Raw genomic sequence first — 17,388 nt, 5'->3', positions numbered from 1 at the left:
GATCTTTGGGACAAGAGGGAATGGTGGCACTCCTGAAAACCAGATGGATATAATTCAACCCCTTCTGCAGATAAGACAATGTTAAAATGAGCAATCAGCTGAGGAAGCTGAAACCAGGAGATCCCAGAACAGAGCATAATGTTGTAAGCATGAAAAGAGGGAAAGGAAGAGGGCGAAAGTCTTGAAAACAAGGAAAGCCAAAGTGCTGCAAAAAGATAGAATGACGAGGTTAGCACTGCCTCTGCTCTGCTGCATGGCAGCAGTGAGGGCTTGATGTATATGGGCGCACCTGCACAAGGAGAGGAGCATAGCAGCACAGAATGTGACTGCACTGCACCTCACTGAAAAGCAGTTTCCACAAGAAAGGGAGACGCACACCAGCGTGGTTTAGCACCAGCTGTGCTTATTATCTTTTTACTGGAGTTTTATCTTGTGTTTCACAAACCTGATTTTGAACAGAATATTGTCCTTTCACTGTATTCCCCTGCAGCTGATGCTCTGTCAGTATCTCCTACCCCACAATACAGACCATATTGTAACGATGCTGCAGTGCACTAAGTGTCAGAGACAGCGGCAAGAACTTCACTTTGATAACTGTGCTGTCGCTACAACAGTGGGAATAAAAGCCCTTCAAAAACAGATGGTCTGGCTGCTCCTTATTAAGGTGTTTAGTACTTTTGTCAAGAAACAGTGCAAAATCACGAAGTAACCCATTGGACAAAGCACAAGCCCTGAGGAACAATGAGAAGCCAGGGGTGACTGCTTTTTCCCAGCTTCAAAGTACCCTATTGATTGTAGCATTGCAATAATAGCACTTTGCGGGCAGCTGTGTTCCTCCATAACACCCTGTATGTGAACAAAGAAAATTAAGGGACACAGAGCTGGTGTCTAGCTTCCCCTCCAGCAGGACCCAGCGGCAAAGACAGGCTGTGCTGCCCCAGGCAGGAATAAGAATAATCTCCATTTTCCTCATTGCAGGCTGAAAGGTCAATTTTAAAAATTCTTTAAAAAAGAAGAAAAAATGGCAGCTTTTAAGAAGCCAGCATCCCAGCTGTTTGAAAATATCCTAGCAAAGACAAGGTAACAGCTTGCTCCTGTTTCTTTAGTCTCTTCCTATTATAAACTCCAGTAACCTGCTATGACATAGGACTTAGAAAACTATTTCTGCAGGCCTGATTTAAGAGCTATCTGTGGAAAGATTATCTAAGATATCTATCTCAGGTACTTAGAAAACCTTAAGACATCTTTATGGCAGATAGCTGGAGCAACCTGACACACTGGGAATACAATTCAATTACACATCTATTGCAGAAGTGGAGAAAAAAACCATGACAAACTGTGCAAGATTTTATATTGCTTTAACTGAGGAAAACCAGGGAGTCCAGTAGCCCTGCCAATGTGCTAGCCTTAAGGAACTGTATTCTGGATACTATATGTCTATTCCCCACAGCCTTGCACCAAGGAGGAGGTCAGGACAGATGGTCCTTCAAGCATGGTGGTGGAGCTGTGTGCAGCAAGGGCAATATTGGAAATGTGGCTTGAAGCAAGAATAACGTGTGATAATTTGCAAAAAATACCATCTTGGTTAACTGCCCTTGCCGAATAGCCAACCCACCCTAAAATAGGAGAGGCTGGGTAAGGCTAGCACAGAACAAGCATGGATATGCCCTGTGAGGCTACATTGGCAGGTCAGGCTTTGGGAGCACAGCACTGCAGGCAGAGGAGCAACAGCAACCCAAGTCAGGTGGGCAGCCTGGGTCACGTCAGGTGAGTTCTGTGGAGACCCTGGTGCTCTTTCTGAAGCCATTAGGTAGCACCCACAAATGTACTTCTTCAGGAAATGCGTAAGAGCAGCCGTGTGTGTTCCCCAAGGACCTTGAGAAGAAGACATAAATTCTGGTGCCAGTGCCATTTGTCAGCTGCCTGTCCCAGACCAAGGTAGGCAAGAATTTTTCAGGTGATCCTCAAAATGTTTTATTGAAACATCAGTAAAATCCTACTGGCCTAATACCCCTTGTTTACTTTACCTTTCCTCAGGCAGATTCCCTAAGAGTTAACAAAAAGGACATCAGTACTTAACTCAGGGAATTCACTTTCTCACCTAACAACAAGAGTTTATTTCTGCTCTAATAATTTGAAAAAAAAAATTGTAAACCACATCCACAGAAACTGTTTCCTATGCAACCCTCCATTCTTGGACACAGTATGCCTGTTACATTTCCACTGATCCATTGTTCGCCTTCAGGAAACAAAACAGCACTCAGTACCTCTGCTGAAGTTTGCTCTGTTTGTATCATCCTTCATAAACAGGGAGGAATTCTTGATGCATAGATCTTCCTGTCTTTAATTTTGCATGTCACATAATTCCTAGTGTTTAGAAAAGCTGCATTTAGCCAGCATTTATCCTCACTGTTGTGGCAGTTTCAGTCTCAGTGACTTGCTTGTTCAAGACAGGACACTGAATTTTCTTTCTGAGCAATACCCACAGCGTCTGTATGGTAACAGAGCAGAACAGCTTAAGGCATAAACTCTCCCACTGAGCAACATTCAGCTTTCTGAAGAGGACAGGCCTACGCACCAAGTTCTGCTTGAATCCCTGCACTGATCATAAGCCCTGTGAACAGACTCCGGCTCTTTTCCAGGGCTCTGCAATAACAAGCAAAGCTCAGGAGTACAGCAGTCACCCATTTGCCCATCAGTCACACAGCCTGCTGTTCCCAAGCGTGTCTTTCCCTCTACCTTGACCTCACCTCGTATTTGCATGTTCCCGATATGACACAGCAGGAGAGGAAATCCTTATCAGACCTGCCTTCAACAGTGGGCTGTGCTTCCAATACCAACCAGTGCACCAGTCCTACCAGTGTATGGAACTGGAGTCAGCTGCAGCTTGCAGGAGCAGGGCTGAGCCCTGGTGAATTTTAGATCAGCTGCAGGATTGCAGGCAGTCCTGCCTGCTGAAAAATACAACCCTCCCCTCAGGCCAGAATAGGAAGCCTTCACCTCACCTTAGCTAACCTTGACAACCGCTCACAGCCATGTATTCTCATATAAATTCCTGCTGGAGACAAGCTGTTTACTTCAGTTCCTGGACCAAAATGAATCAGATAGAGCCATAGTTGAAATGAATTTTTTAAAAAAATTAAAAATCCTTTTTAATTTCATTTCTGCAAGCAGCAGAAACTTCTGCATTAGCTGAAGGACATCACAGTAAGCAAAGAACAGATGCTGGAAATAATCCCTCTTTTTTTTAGATACACTAACTCAAAGCAGTATCCCCTAGCATTTGTGTTTTATGTCGTGCTGTGAGTATGGTCTTTACTTCTCATATGCCAGTAGTTAAAGTGCTTTTAATGAGGTCTTGGACCACACATTCAAGAGTTGATGATTAAAGATGCCTGCAAACCTGCTCAAGACAAAACAAAACAATCTCTTTAGGGAAGAGAAAGTCTTACCAGCATGCAGGTGCCACATACAAACAAAATTCTGCTCTCAAGAAAACACAATGATCATCATTGCAGACTTACATTCTTAAATAGACAATGAGACTTGGTCAGAACATGTGAGTTTAATGGAAAAGAAGTGAGGCAGATGCATCAGAGCTCCACTGTTTGCTTCATGCCATGAGACAATTCTCCCTTCATTCTCATTTTGCTCTTTTTCCCAGATCAAGGTCACAACTCCAGTTTTAGTTGCTACTGAAATCTTTCCTCCGTGAAGAACTCCAGGAAAAGGGTCATGCTTGAAAAATGACCATTGCATTTCTTGTGAATTGAAGCAGGTGGGGAATGTTTTGAGAAAGGACATCCCATGGATAAAATGAAGAAAGTGGTCCTTCCCCAAGTTTCTTCACTGCTGTCAAGCCTTACATCTTTTCCGTGATCAAACTTGTGCACACCACAATATCTAGACTCCCCACCTCCCATGACTTCTTCCATCTGCGCAATCGTGTTGGGGGTGTTGGGGTCACAACTCTAAAATCTGCAGCGGCCCCAATCTTTCCCTTGTATATTAATTTGCCACACCAACAGTTTTCCACCCAATTAATCCATTGGCAGTGGGAGAGTCTTTATGAGGGGGAGTATTTGAACACCTGCCCTAAAATAGCCATTTCTGAATCTAGAGAGAGAAAAGTCACTAACTGGTAATTCCTTCCCTCTATTAACCAGTGATGGGAGCATCTCATGCTATACCCCAGCACACATTTCCCAAAATACCATCTTGCATCTAACATGGTGAGTGTCTAAATCAAACTGAGCAGACCTTGGGAAAAACCTCTGCCATGGGAGTCTACCCTCAAGACTGAGGTACACAAGTTCCTGCAGTGTGGATATCCCTGCAGCTATTGACCACTGCTTCAGCCTCCTCTGGGAGAGCCAGTCCACTACTGTACAAGTTACAGAAGTATCAGTCAAGGAGACTGACATCCCCTACCTGCAGATCTTAGAAGTAATGACCACTCAGCTTCTTTTGGACAGAGTCCTATTGTAAGTGTTGAGGTTATTTTATTCACAATGGCAGACACAGAAAGGCCATGCTCCTGAAGTCATAAAGAGTCTTAAATACTTACACAAAAAATGGGACAGGGAAAAAGATAAATCTGTTGTTTCCACCTGGAAGAAACAGGCCACCTCCTGGGCAGGTCACCTGGACATGATCTGGTACACTATCTGTGTAGATTTATTAGGATCTTGTGCTTGTATTGTCTTCTTCAGTTTAATGTGAGCTGATCTAAGTCACAATCGCATCACAAATTCCTTCATATGACTTATTACTAGGAAATTTTGACATTTCATTTCTTCTTCCTCTATCTAAAATTCCGTGACATGTCGGAAGACTTCAGCAATTTGCCCTCACATTTGATCCCTTGAATATTTTCCAGAGACTGTACCTCTGAGGAATATTATCACAGCACCAAACCCACATGCCAGCCAGATTCCTCACTGTGTTGTGGAGGGGAAGAGCAGGGCTGTGCATGTCTCTGGCAGCTGATTGCTGTCTGCCCTGCCTCCCTTGTGCCTCCCTGCGGACATGGGTGTACCTCACCACTGGTGGAGCCCTCAGGCTAGTTCTGGAGCTCCTCCACATGCAGAAGAGTTACAGCACTGAATTCCAGCCTTTTATTTACAAGCTTTCCATTAAATATGACACAGACATAAAACTTGTTTTAAAGCCTTATTGAGCACATGTGCTTGTTGTGTGTCCTTTCCTGGCTGAGGGAATGTACATGAAGAAACATCCCATCATCTCCTCCTTATGAGGATACAATCAGTGACTAACGTGCATAGAAATTTCTGGAACTGAAAAAAAATAACAAACACTGTAAAAAATTACAAAGCAAACTCATGTGAAAACAAATTATTTTTTCTTCATCCACTAGTTTGATTTTAAATTTAACCATATAGATTTTTTTTAGTGCTATAGGCTGAAAATCCAGGTAGCACTGACTAAGAGAATATTAACTATTTTGTGTGTCATGTTTGAATTAAAGACTGAGACATTTTTGTTCTCAAAGAAGTGTTCAATATGGAAATATGCTTTCTGGGAATGCAAATAGACCACACAATGTATTTGACAATGATAAACAAATGAAGATTTGGACTGGTGTAATTAAGAACAGAAGAGACAAACTTGTGTGTGGAACCAATTTACAGTCAAATTCATATGCCTTAAAACCCCAGATTAGATTGCATGTTGCTGGATTGTCAAACTGATGTTTCAGTGCTTGGATTACCAGGTCTGCAGAATGCTATAAATTAGTTGGTAACTGTGGAGTCAACCTTTCATGGTGGAATTGGTTTAAACTTTAGTGGTGTCAATGGGAGGGAAGGATGGGATGGGGCGAGTAGTGGCTTATAGCAAGAACCAGAAGCAAGTCTTCCCAAATACAAACATACAGAACTGCAAGCCATATAACTACTGAAGAAGAAGGTAAGGTCTACCTTCATGGCAGTGTGGCTTTTCCAAACAGTGCACCAATAGGTAAAGAATATTCTTTACTTCTAAGAATTTGCACTTGCTACGTGGAAGCAAAGAAAAAAGACTATTTGGGACACATGTAAGATGTTAAGAAAGGTCATGTAGGATATGGGAGTCATCATAAACTTCTGAGCAAAGCCAACTCTGCTATTGTTAATGTCAAGAGCTCAATCATTAAAATCAGAGCTATATCCCAAACAAGATTTTCTTCAAGTCAAAAAGCTTACTAAATCTCATCACAGAAACAGGCTAGTTCAGTTCTTTACTCCTCGCTTGCCTCAATCAGCCAAATCATATTAAAAAAAAATAATAATTAGGAAGCAGAGAAAGATATGAAAGAATCTGAATGTGACTTGAGGAATTTTCTGTCTTCCTTATAATTAATTAATTCTTAAAACATGTAACAACCAGCAGATGTCTCTGCAGCCAGCTGATCAGTGATGCACACATGAGGAAAAGCAGGGAGGGAGAATTTAATGAATGGGCATTTCTCTTAAAGATTTACTTTCAGAAATGTCAAACCTACACAGAAAATGCTGGAAGAGCAGTCAGGGACTGACAGCATTATAGCAGCACTCCCTAGGAAGGAAAGAGCCTCTTACTTGATTTTACAAATAGTAACATGAATGCCTAAGAACTCTCTGCTATAAGATTGGTTAATCAAGAATAGTAAGTTTCTAGACATTAAGTCTTTGCCCATATTTTTGAGCTATTTTTGTTATCAAAAAGGGCAAGCTTGCCTCTGCCATCCTGAGACCTGACGTGTGCCTGTGGGATGAGTTCCCACAGGTGGGAACAACTGTTACAAGCATCCCCCTGCTCTGCTGCAAAGACATGCAGCTTCAGGCTTTCCTTTGTTAATGTATACACAGAACCATGTGAAAAAATAGTACTTACTGTAGCAAAACAAGACACTCTGTTGTACATCAATTTCCCGCTGTGGGGTTGGGCTGAGCTGGAAAATGAGCCAGATGATAGTTCCGAGTCACACTACTCAATGCGCTGTGGTAAGGCACTTAAATGTTATGACTGTGAGAGCAATAGAAGGAGCTATCTGATACAAAGCACATGTTTTCTACCACTGTGAACTGATTTGTAAGCCCCGTGAGTTGCTGACTTGCAGCCTGGGATCTCCTGGCAGTGTCATTTTTATTGAACCATGCTGATATTCCAGACTGCCTTGCAGGTAGATTTGGGTGATGTTTGTGCCTTGTACAGAAGCAATCCCTCTTGCCGCAGGGTTATGCCTGGATGGTTGGCTTTTGACATGGGGCAAGTGAGGAAACACCTCAGGGAGTACAGCAAGAAGACAGAAACAGCTTGAAGTCATTTTTACCCTTCCTGAGTCCTGGGTGGCCCAAGAACAAGTTACAGTTGCCTTCAATTCAGTCTGCTTATGGACTGCAGTAAAAGCAGCACCTCTTCCCTCCTCTCACAGGTGACATGAAATGAGCCTTGGAAATGTAGAGAGGCTGTTGGGTATGAGTACAGGCATTGAATCTCTCCCATGCCATGTCAGTGCTGTGAGTGGTGGGGAGCACAGATCGAGGTTGTGTGCTAAGGAAAGAACCCCTTACTCTGCCTGCTGTATTCCCTGAACTGTCAGGCCATTTGCAAGTTACAGCCCTTGCTTTAGCAACTGAGTCTCTGGCAGTAACACCTACATGCATATTTGTTCCACTTTATGGAAGGAAAATGCTAGTATGTAAATCACAGCTCTTGATTCAATTTTGGAATATAACATATGTGTAAGACCACAGTTTATCAACCATCCTCTCCTGATTTTCTAATATTTAAAATTCAAGAATCCCATTTCATTCAGGTAATGCAACAGGAAAATCCTACTGGCCTTCTGGTTCTTGGCTGAAGATGCATAACAAATGTGATCCTTCTCCTTCCTCTTTCAAATGAGGTGGTGGGTCATCCAATTTGCAGGGGGAAGAAGGCCAGGTGATAGACACTGTTATTATATGATGTATGTTTGTATAAAAGCTTTTTATTTTCCCCTTTCTTTAATTTCCACCAACTGCATTTTATTCCCTCCCTTTGTTTTAACTAAGTAGCAAATTTTCTGTATGTTTTACCACTGTTTTATGAAAAGTCTGCAGTTCATACCTGTGATGCCTGATACATGATGCTGCCACAGGAAAAGTAGCTAGTGTTGTTACAGACCTTCATCTTAATTATGAAAATTTTTAATTTAAATGTAAGACTGAGCATACAAAATACAGTACTAGGCCATCTGTTAGTTTTCCATCTGGGCTCATTTGCAAAATATTTTCTGTTTCCCCCCTAAACACTATTTATAATCTTCCTTGGAAAACAAATATGACTAATCTATGGCACACTAAAGATAGCTATTTGCATGCAGCTTTTAATAGAAGCGGCTATATGGTTCAAAGTAGTAACAAAATATACTTATCTTGTTTTGCATGCAGGTGTAAAAGCTCACATGACTTCAAAATACATACCAAAAAAAAAAATCTTCCTATTGTACTGTTTTTAACTAGCAAAAAGTGAAAATCCTCAAAATGTCTGATTTCAAGGGAAATTTACAGATGAGGATGAGCAATTAGCATTTTGAAGTCTCTGACCAGAGTTTTTGCAATGATTCTGAAGCAGCTTGTATTTCTGGCTTGCTCAGTCTGAAATGTTCCCAGAGGCCTACTTTATGAAGATGAGAACTCAGGTCATTATAAAGTTTCTTAAGCTGAGTATCTCAAAATTTGTGTAAGCACTAGGCATTTGGTCCAAATCCGTATTCCCCAGACCAGTAAAAGTATGGATAACGGATCTGGCTGTACTTCGAAGCAGCATGCATGGAAGATGCATGCATGGGCCTGATCTCATGCCATGCTCCAAGACCTTATATGGGGCACTACCAGTGTAATTCAGATGATGGGCAATGTGCTGCTGTTACGTCCTATTTTTCTTTCTCCACTCAGCACTGCAGACAGGTGAAGGCCTTATTCCTTGCTGGCTACTCCTTAATTACTCCTTTACACCTTTGAGCCAGGTATCATGCAGTACCTTCTTAGGTTGTCCTAATACATCACCTTTGGCCAAACTCGATAGTTTACAGAGTAGAAAGCAAGGAGGAACTTACTTCAAGGGCATAATGATTTGAAGGGCAGCCATTCAGTAATACCTTACTCTCCTCTTTGTCTCTTCACTTTTCAGTGGATTGAAAAATGCTTTCAGACTCGCTTGGTTATAATTCTTCACTGAAAGGCAAAGGCTGGTTTCTCCTCACTAACCTGCACGCAAAGTTCTAAACAAGTTCCTTGCACCATCATGCGGAGTCTTTTGGCAGGGGGGACTAAAATTAGAATAACTGTTTTCTAGAAAATGCATTTTAATAGTCTGGAATAACTTGCCAAGCTCCCTCACAATGCTCTTTGTCCTGGTTTCAGCTGGGATAGAGTTCATTTTCTTCCTAGTAGCTGGTGCAGTGCTGTGTTTTGGCTTTAGTCTGAGAACAATGTTGAGAACACACCAATATTTTAGTTGTTGCTAAGTAATGCTTACCCTGATCAAGGGCTCTTCAGTCTCTCATGCTCTGCCTGTGAGGAGGGGCACAAGAAGCCAAGAGGAAGCTAGTTAGGACACCTGACCCAGACTAGCCAAAGGGGTATTCCACACTACGGCATGCCATGCCCAGTATATAAACTGGGGGGAGTCACCCAGAAGGCCCAGATAGCTGCTTGGGTTGGGGTGGGTATCCGTCAGTGGGTGGCAAACCATTGTGTTGTGATGCACAATACAGGAAGCAATGGGCTGCTGTATGATACTTAGTTGCCAGCTGTGTTTAAACCATGACGCTCCTTCGGGCAGCTGCATCACATCTCATCCCTCTTGCCTGTCTGGGTTCCTGCAATCCATCTGATATGTTTTGATTTCTCCGCAACAAAGACTGTCTGGTTTTCTTTTCTCTCACATTTTCAGTAACATCTGGCATACCAGCACTGTTGCAAGCTGAAGTTTCCAGCTGCCATTACAATACAACCCTCTTCTCTACCCCAAATCTGACAAAAGCGTGGTCTCTGGCTATTGATTGTGAAATGGACCACACTTGGAAAGGTGAAACATCCTATATGCGTAATCCTTAATATACCACCTGCAAGACCTGAATACTCTATACAGCTAGCCAGTTTTTATTTTATGCTAATAGCAACAAAATGACACCCCAAAATACCACCTTTTTAATTTCTCTCTGTCAAAGATGAAAAAGCTGCCTTATAGTGTTGTATACATTTACAATGAAACAGAAAATCAGAACAGATGTAGGAGATGCAAGAGAGAGATAACATACTGAGTTCAAATGACTACAAACATTAGTAGCTATTTACTAACAATTTAATTAACTTTCTCCACCACCACCACCTCAATTTCAGTTCTTTCAGTACCATATGGCAACTGTAGTGTGCATTTTGAAAACACTCTTCCTGCAAATGTTTGCTTACTTAGGGCTAGAGGTGGCTCAGGAGCTGAGGAACACTGTGTGGCACAAGGTAGGCAAAGATGTCTTGCTCCACAGGTAAGGCTGAGCGATGTGACACTGAAACGGACCTCAGTCAGACTCTGCGCTATGTGGTGTCTCTCTTCAAAGCCTTTCAGAGCCCCTTCTCTACAGGGAGGCTTTGGTTCTTGTTGGCTGCTGTGCTGTTGCTGATTGCCCTGCTGTTTGCTCAGTCACCCTTTTCTGCTTGTGTGACAGCTGCAGTCACTCTCACCACTTCACACTGGGACCACTGAAAGGCATCACCTTGCTGCACTTTGTCTGAACCAGCTGTGGAGGCTGCTTCATGGAAAGACCTGTGTTACTCAGTGGGACTCAGCCAGCACAGAAGTAGGAAATGCACATGTAGTTAATCCTTTTCCTGAAGCCTCTCCTCTTAGTTTCCAAATAGAAAATAGAAAAACATGAAAAAAGACTGTTCAGCAACACATTGGTAGTGGAGCTTACTCTTGATGTGACAAAAGTCCCTCTTCCTGAGCCAGCATCAGCACTTATCCTTCCCTGATAAGTCAATAGAGCTATCAGAAGTCCAGTCACTGTTCTCTGCTGCACGTTTTCTGCATCTGGGATGCAGGCAGGAGAAAAGCACCTCTCTACCTTTTGCACTTGCAAAAGGAATTTTACAGTAGGGAAGAGAAAGGAAGGGGAAGGAGAAGGGGAAATGGATGGAAGGGGAAAGCGAAAGAGGGAAAGGAAAAAGAAAGGGAAGGAGGAAAGGGAAAAGGAAAAGTAAGGAAAGGAGAAAAGGAGGGGGGAAAGGAAGGGTAAGGGAAGGGTAAGAGGAATTAAAAAGGGAAGGGGGAGGGGAAAATGAAAAGGAAAGGGAAAGGGAGAGGGAGAGGGAAGAGGAGGGGAAAGAAACCTCTGTTTTCCATTTGTTGTCCTGGAGGGAAGTTTTCCCTGCAAGAAAGTCTAATTTAACACTGTAAATGGAGCACTCCTGGCTGGGATAGTATGAGGTCAAAGTCACAAATAGCATAACTTACATTTCTCAGTAGGCCAAGACTGGTTGAATGGGTTCAATGGAAGCGATTCTGAACTCTCAACAGAAGTTATATGATTGTATTTCACAGAGATGTAATAAAATTTACATACAACAAACATGCTGGTCAGTCTGCATGTCCATAGGCATGAGATTCAGGGTTTTACATGGCTCGTAAGGCTAAAACTCCCACAGCAGTTACAGTTAAGTAGAAATGACCCAGTGTTTAGAAGTACTAAACACTCAAACATTTTCGTCTGGATTTGCTCTGGACTTTCGAAAATCATGTTACTCTTATTGAGAAACTATAGCATTAGATACCTGCAAATTACTTCTTTGGCAAATGGTATGTTGAGAGGTCTGCCCTCAAGGTTACTGTTATTTTAGCCTCTGTGTTGGTTACTGTCATGAAAATGGTTACTCCTCCTAAGAGGATTTTGCAGAATCTATTCTGGAAATTTCTTCATGCTTTAAGTCAACTTTTAAATAAGCCAAAATCCATACTCTTTTATTTAAAGCACTTTAGGAAACAACACCCTGAAAAAAAAAATTAAAAAGAAATATAAAAAAGTCAGATGGCAGATTCATGGAGTTATTGTTCCTTTGATCTTCCCAAGTTAAAGGAAAATCTTCCATAGCCACATAGAAAAAATAACCCCTCCACTAACAAAATGTCCTGATTTATTGTTTTCATTATAGTAGCTTTAATTTAATTTCATTTATCATTATGTCTATTTCACATACTTTACTACTCAACACTTTTATTTTCAGTCACTTCTGTTGCTTATAAATGAACATTTGTTAGTGCCAAGTGAATCAGCAGCCAATTATTAACTTTACACAACCTGAAATGCCAGTCTCTCACTTTCTGGGATGTATGCATATACAGTAATCCCTGGTTAAAGAATTAAAAACTAGCTTTTTTTTTTTTCTCCTTTACACTTTTGCAAAACAGGAGTACTTTGTTGTTTCTGAAGAACATTATGCAGGTGGGGACCACACATTTTAATGCCACTCCATTTGGAATTTGATCTTGAAATAATTTGAATAGTGGTTTAAATAATGACTCTCTGAACCTGCTACAGGTGGTCTGGTGTTATCCAAACTTAGTGGTAAAGAACACATACACTTTATGTTATTTTCCTTTGAAATTAAAGACAGCAGATATTTGACAGAGACTTCTTTAAATACACCACAGTTGCATGCATGTCAGAAAATTTTTGCAGATACGGTGGCCAGCAATGGTCAATACTGTTGAGACAGTTAAGAACCTGTAAGAACAGGCTTGCATATACAGGTTGTTAAGTCTTCATGCCAAAATCAAGACCCAGTCTTTTAAGAGGCTTTCTTATATTCCAGAATATTTCCACATTCATCTCAGCCACTTCATAGTATTCAGTATACGAAATCGATGGCAATTGGTTTGAGAACACTTGTAAACCTGGCAGATGTTTTAGTTGCAGATCTGGCATTTAGGGAGGTGCATGGCTGGGGAGCAAAGCAGAACAATTTTTATCCTTCAGAGTGCAAGGAAGAATTGTGAAGTCTGTCTATATCCATCATCCATTAATTAAAAACTCTCCTACAGTAGTCATTACCACTAAATAGCATCTTCATCATCATGAGGCAGTACTGAAGAAAACACCACATGGCATAATCTAGGACTGCTGTGCAGTTTTCCTTCTCAGGAATCACAAAAGCTATCAGTAATGACAATTTTTCTTTGAGAAATGCAGAGTAAAATTAAGTGACAGCATCCTCTTCACTCTGATCACTTTAGGCATCGTCTCTGCCATTTGATCAGTGTCATGTGTGTAACAGGATATGGGATTAGGTGGGACAATTCATCTCTGGTTCAAAGAGCAAGAAGATAGGTGTTCCCCTCAAGTGTGTATTCGTCCAAGCCTCCTCAAAGATAACTGTGTGTATAGACCCTAGCTCGTAGAAGAACTACCCAGACAAATGAGACTGGTTAAGTATTAGGAGGGCAGAAGCATGTTAGGTGTGTTCATCAGTACCCTAAAAACCAGGACATCCTCTGGGGAGACTGACTGCAATCGAATTCTATTCCCTCTGACACTGTAAATCATTTCCTCTTTTATTACAGCAGACACCCTGAAGTTTCAGCTGATCTCCTTTCTAAACAATCCTCAGAGGATGGGTCCCAAACACATAAACGTGTGAACCATTTTGAGAGAAGAATGAAAACAATCCGAAAACAATCTCAGTGTTGTCAAGACATATCATGATCGGATGGCTTTTTTCCTCAGTATGATCATGCTAGGTGCCCAGTCAGGTTTCCTGCAGTACTTTGCTATACATTCTAGTTTCCTGCCCTGGCTTTTTGTTGAACCACCATTTGCCTCTCACATATGTTTCTGGATGGGCAGTGGGCAGAGCAGAGTGACATGGGGGGTTTAGTGCTGTTTTTCTGAGTGGTTACCTACCGACACAGAGGTTCCATCTCACCACCTCCTTTGTCAGTACAGGAGCTCACTGCTCTGGAAACATCTGTTCCGGGAGAGCTTATGGTAAGAGCTGGAATAGTTTCTTGTCCTTCAGACTGCCTGCAAAGACACATCACAGAGCTGCATGCCCCTGGGCATGAATCTTCTTCACACCTTGGTTATCATTTTCTCTCCAGAACAATTTAGCTACAGACTGTCACCTGTCTTGTTGAGACATTTCATTTAAAAAGCCCCATTCATGTGTTGCTGTCATGAACAATGAAAATGCTGCAGCTGCTGGAAAGCCTCATATACAAGACAGGATAGTGAACCCAAAGTAATCACCACAGTCCATCTGAATGAACCATGACAAGTTGCTCCTGGATCTCAGAGCAGACAGTAGGTCACGTTGCCATCAAGGAAACAAAGCTTGCCATGTTCAGCTACTGCCATACCACTTCAGAAGCAGAGAAGGTGATACAGGTTTGTTTTGGAACCTCAAGCTTTTGTGGACAAAGGCAAAAAACTAACCATAGTTTTCTACTAGCATAAGAAAAAAGTCACGTTAACGTGGTTCAGAGGACCCAAAATTCATTGCAGTCCTGCAGAGTTATACCTAGAAAGCTCCATCAATACTGTGGATTTGCAGCTTAATGTCAATGGGGTCAATGCAGTGCTCAGTCAGTCCCCATGTGCTTGATAGCATGCAGAAACAAATGGAGTTTACACTTCCAAGTCAGCAGTATGGTTTTAAGAGATTCTGTGGTTCATTTCCCAGAAGATGGAGAACCAGCACAATACAGCCTGAGTCTGATTTTTAAAGAAAGAATGACTCATTTATTTGGGTCATGCTTTATTTGAAAAAGAAGGAGTGCATTCTGTACTGCCCATTCCCAAAAGGGACAAACATGCCCTGTACTCTGTTCTGGTAAGTCTGATGCAGACACAAGTTATTCCTTGAACAGAAGTCCTCACAAGCATTGCACAAGTGTACCTCTCCAGGAACGGCTATACAGCACTCCTGCCTTGTTCCCCAGAAGCTGTGTTTTTCCAAAAACCACTTGATTAGAGAGACAAAACCAGGAAAGCCAGACTTTGCAGTCTGCTGTTTATTCAGTTAGATCGATGTTCAGTACAAACAGCTCCGAGCTCCTTAGGCTATGGTAAGATTTTTTTCTTCACTGGTGGCTAGAGTAAATCCAGTCATCTGCTGAAGCTACCTGGAGCTATCCCAGGGTGGGAAAACCAGAGATAGACCACATCTATTCTACTGAACTTGGCCAGTTTGAGGAAGGGATGGGGATTGTTTTCATACAGCTGGGTGTAAAGATAGTGAGTATGTCTCAGATAATGGTGATATAATTGCTACAGAGAGCTACCTTCCACTAAAGAAGGGAGTGACAGTAAGACACCTCCTAGGCTGCCATTCCTGAACCCCCTCATCATCCCAAGCCCTTGGTGTCCTGTGGTTGAGGTAGAAACAGAAAAAAAGTGCAGATATGACTGTGGGAGAAAATACTCTTCCAAATAGCTGTTAACGCTGCTTTCAGCTTTGAAAACTTCTTTGCCAAGACACATCTCTACCTTGAAGAGATCACTGTTCCCAGGCTGACATTAGAGGCCAGAGGGGCAGTTGCACCAAGAGGACTTCAAGCAGCATGACTGATGTTGGCTCTAAACTGGCAGCAGAGAAGACCTGCTCCAGAGCTACTGCTGAGCCACGGGGTGTGCTTAAAGGGTTCAGAGTCAGGCCCTTGCTCACTCAGTGAGGCAAGTATCTGCAGACTCTTGAGAAAAGGGGGAAGGGTTTATCTCAAGAGATTTGCAGCTTAGTCATTGTGGGGTTTCTTTTTAGATGGCGACTGCCCTCACCTGCCTTCTAGTGCAAAACTGCATGACTGACAACCACAGTCAGGCTGGTTCCTGGCTTTTAGGAGCACAAGACAGGGCAGTACATGGCCACAGGAGCATAGCAGAAGAAAGCTGAACCTTGTCTTTATACCTCTCTGCAAAAGATGCAGGATTGAGGTTCCCTCCAGTCACCTCCTGAAGTTGCAGCATTCACCCCACCTCACTTGCTTGACAAGACACTGTGGACAAAGCCAAACAGCAGCACATTTTCCTATCCTATCACTCTCTGGGAGTTTTACCTTACACTACAAGGGTCTGTCCTTTCTTTCCCCTTCACTCCTTCTTTCACAAGATTTTTTTTCATTTTAATCTCTCACAGCTTCCCTTGGCTCTAGTCCTGAAAATTACTCTTCTCCTCATCAGAACCTGAGCCTGTATTTAACAGCTGCTTTACATTAATATGCTTGTATTAAAATATTCTATGTTGCAACATTCTGATTTATCTATAGATCTTTATTTTTGGAAAACATTGCTTTTTACAGCTTTCTAATTTATATAGCCATTTGTTTTTGCTGTCAAAACATTTTTAATTTTAATTACTGTGTATCATGCTTCTGGGTATGAAACTGTCAGATAAATCTCAGTATCTGCATAAACATGTGGGGAACTGCATGTGTTATCACTCAACAATTGCTAGTGGGCAGTTAGCAAACTTGTCTGGGATCTGTGTTCAGCTGCTGCAAAACAGCAGTGATAGGATGAAGTACTGATTAGTTGTCAAACCATATGCAGTTACAGAATCTTAGAATCATAGAATAGTTAGGGTTGGAAAGGACCTTAAGATCATCTAGATCCAAACCCCTGCCATGGCAGGGACACCTCACACTAAACCACGCCACCCAAGGCTCTGTCCAGCCTGGCCTTGAGCACCACCAGGGATGGAGCATTCACAGCTTCCTTGGGCAACCCATTCCAGTGCCTCACCACCCGAACAGTAAAGAACTTTCTCCTTATAGCCAATCTAAACTTCCCCTGTTGAAGTTTGAACCCATTACCCCTTGTCCTATAAAGGTGTACAGTCCAACAAGAGTCCCTCCCCAGCATCCTTACAGGCCTCCTTCAGATACTGGAAGGCCGCTATGAGGTCTCCACGCAGCCTTCTCTTCTCCAGGATGAACAGCCCCAACTTTCTCAGCCTGTCTTTATAGGGGAGCTGCGCTAGTCCCCTGATCATCCTCGTGGTCCTCCTCTGGACTTGTTCCAACGGTTCCATGTCCTTTTTATGTTGAGGACACCAGAACTGCACACAATACTCCAGGTGAGGTCTCACAAGAGCAGAGTAGAGGGGCAGGATCACCTCCTTCGACCTGCTGGTCACGCTCCTTTTGATGCAGCCCAGGATGCCGTTGGCTTTCTGGGCTGTGAGCGCACACTGCAGCCAGCTCATGTTCATTTTCTCATCAACCAACACCCCCAAGTCCTTCTCTGCAGGGCTGCTCTGAATCTCTTCTCTGCCCAACCTGTAGCTGTGCCTGGGATTGCTCCGACCCAGGTGTAGGACCTTGCACTTGGCATGGTTAAACTTCATAAGGTTGGCAACAGCCCAACTCACA

General features: G+C 42.5%; 2 long non-coding RNA genes across 2 annotated transcripts in view; one reads left to right on the top strand and one right to left on the bottom strand.

Moving 5' to 3' along the window:
- Positions 1–16,265, top strand: part of LOC133281899 (uncharacterized) — a 79,515-nt gene extending 63,250 nt beyond the window's left edge. The window contains exons 2-3 of the long non-coding RNA XR_009747595.1: positions 9,922–10,056; positions 15,780–16,265. This is a non-coding gene — a long non-coding RNA (uncharacterized LOC133281899). The remainder of the gene's footprint in view (positions 1–9,921; positions 10,057–15,779) is intronic.
- On the bottom strand, positions 10,315–12,409 carry LOC133281900 (uncharacterized). Its single transcript, XR_009747596.1, has 2 exons — positions 12,120–12,409; positions 10,315–11,100 (listed from the first exon to the last, which is right to left on the bottom strand). It is a non-coding gene; the product is annotated as an uncharacterized LOC133281900 (long non-coding RNA).
- Positions 16,266–17,388: the final 1,123 nt, after the last annotated feature.

This window comes from Pezoporus flaviventris, unplaced genomic scaffold, assembly GCF_033815535.1.
Source record: "Pezoporus flaviventris isolate CSIRO_AGI_PZ_B2104156 unplaced genomic scaffold, CSIRO_AGI_Pfla_v1 ptg000108l, whole genome shotgun sequence".
Lineage (NCBI taxonomy): Eukaryota > Metazoa > Chordata > Aves > Psittaciformes > Psittacidae > Pezoporus > Pezoporus flaviventris.
The sequence above is the reverse complement of the archived record's forward strand: the minus strand, read 5'-3'. Positions and strand labels throughout refer to the sequence as shown.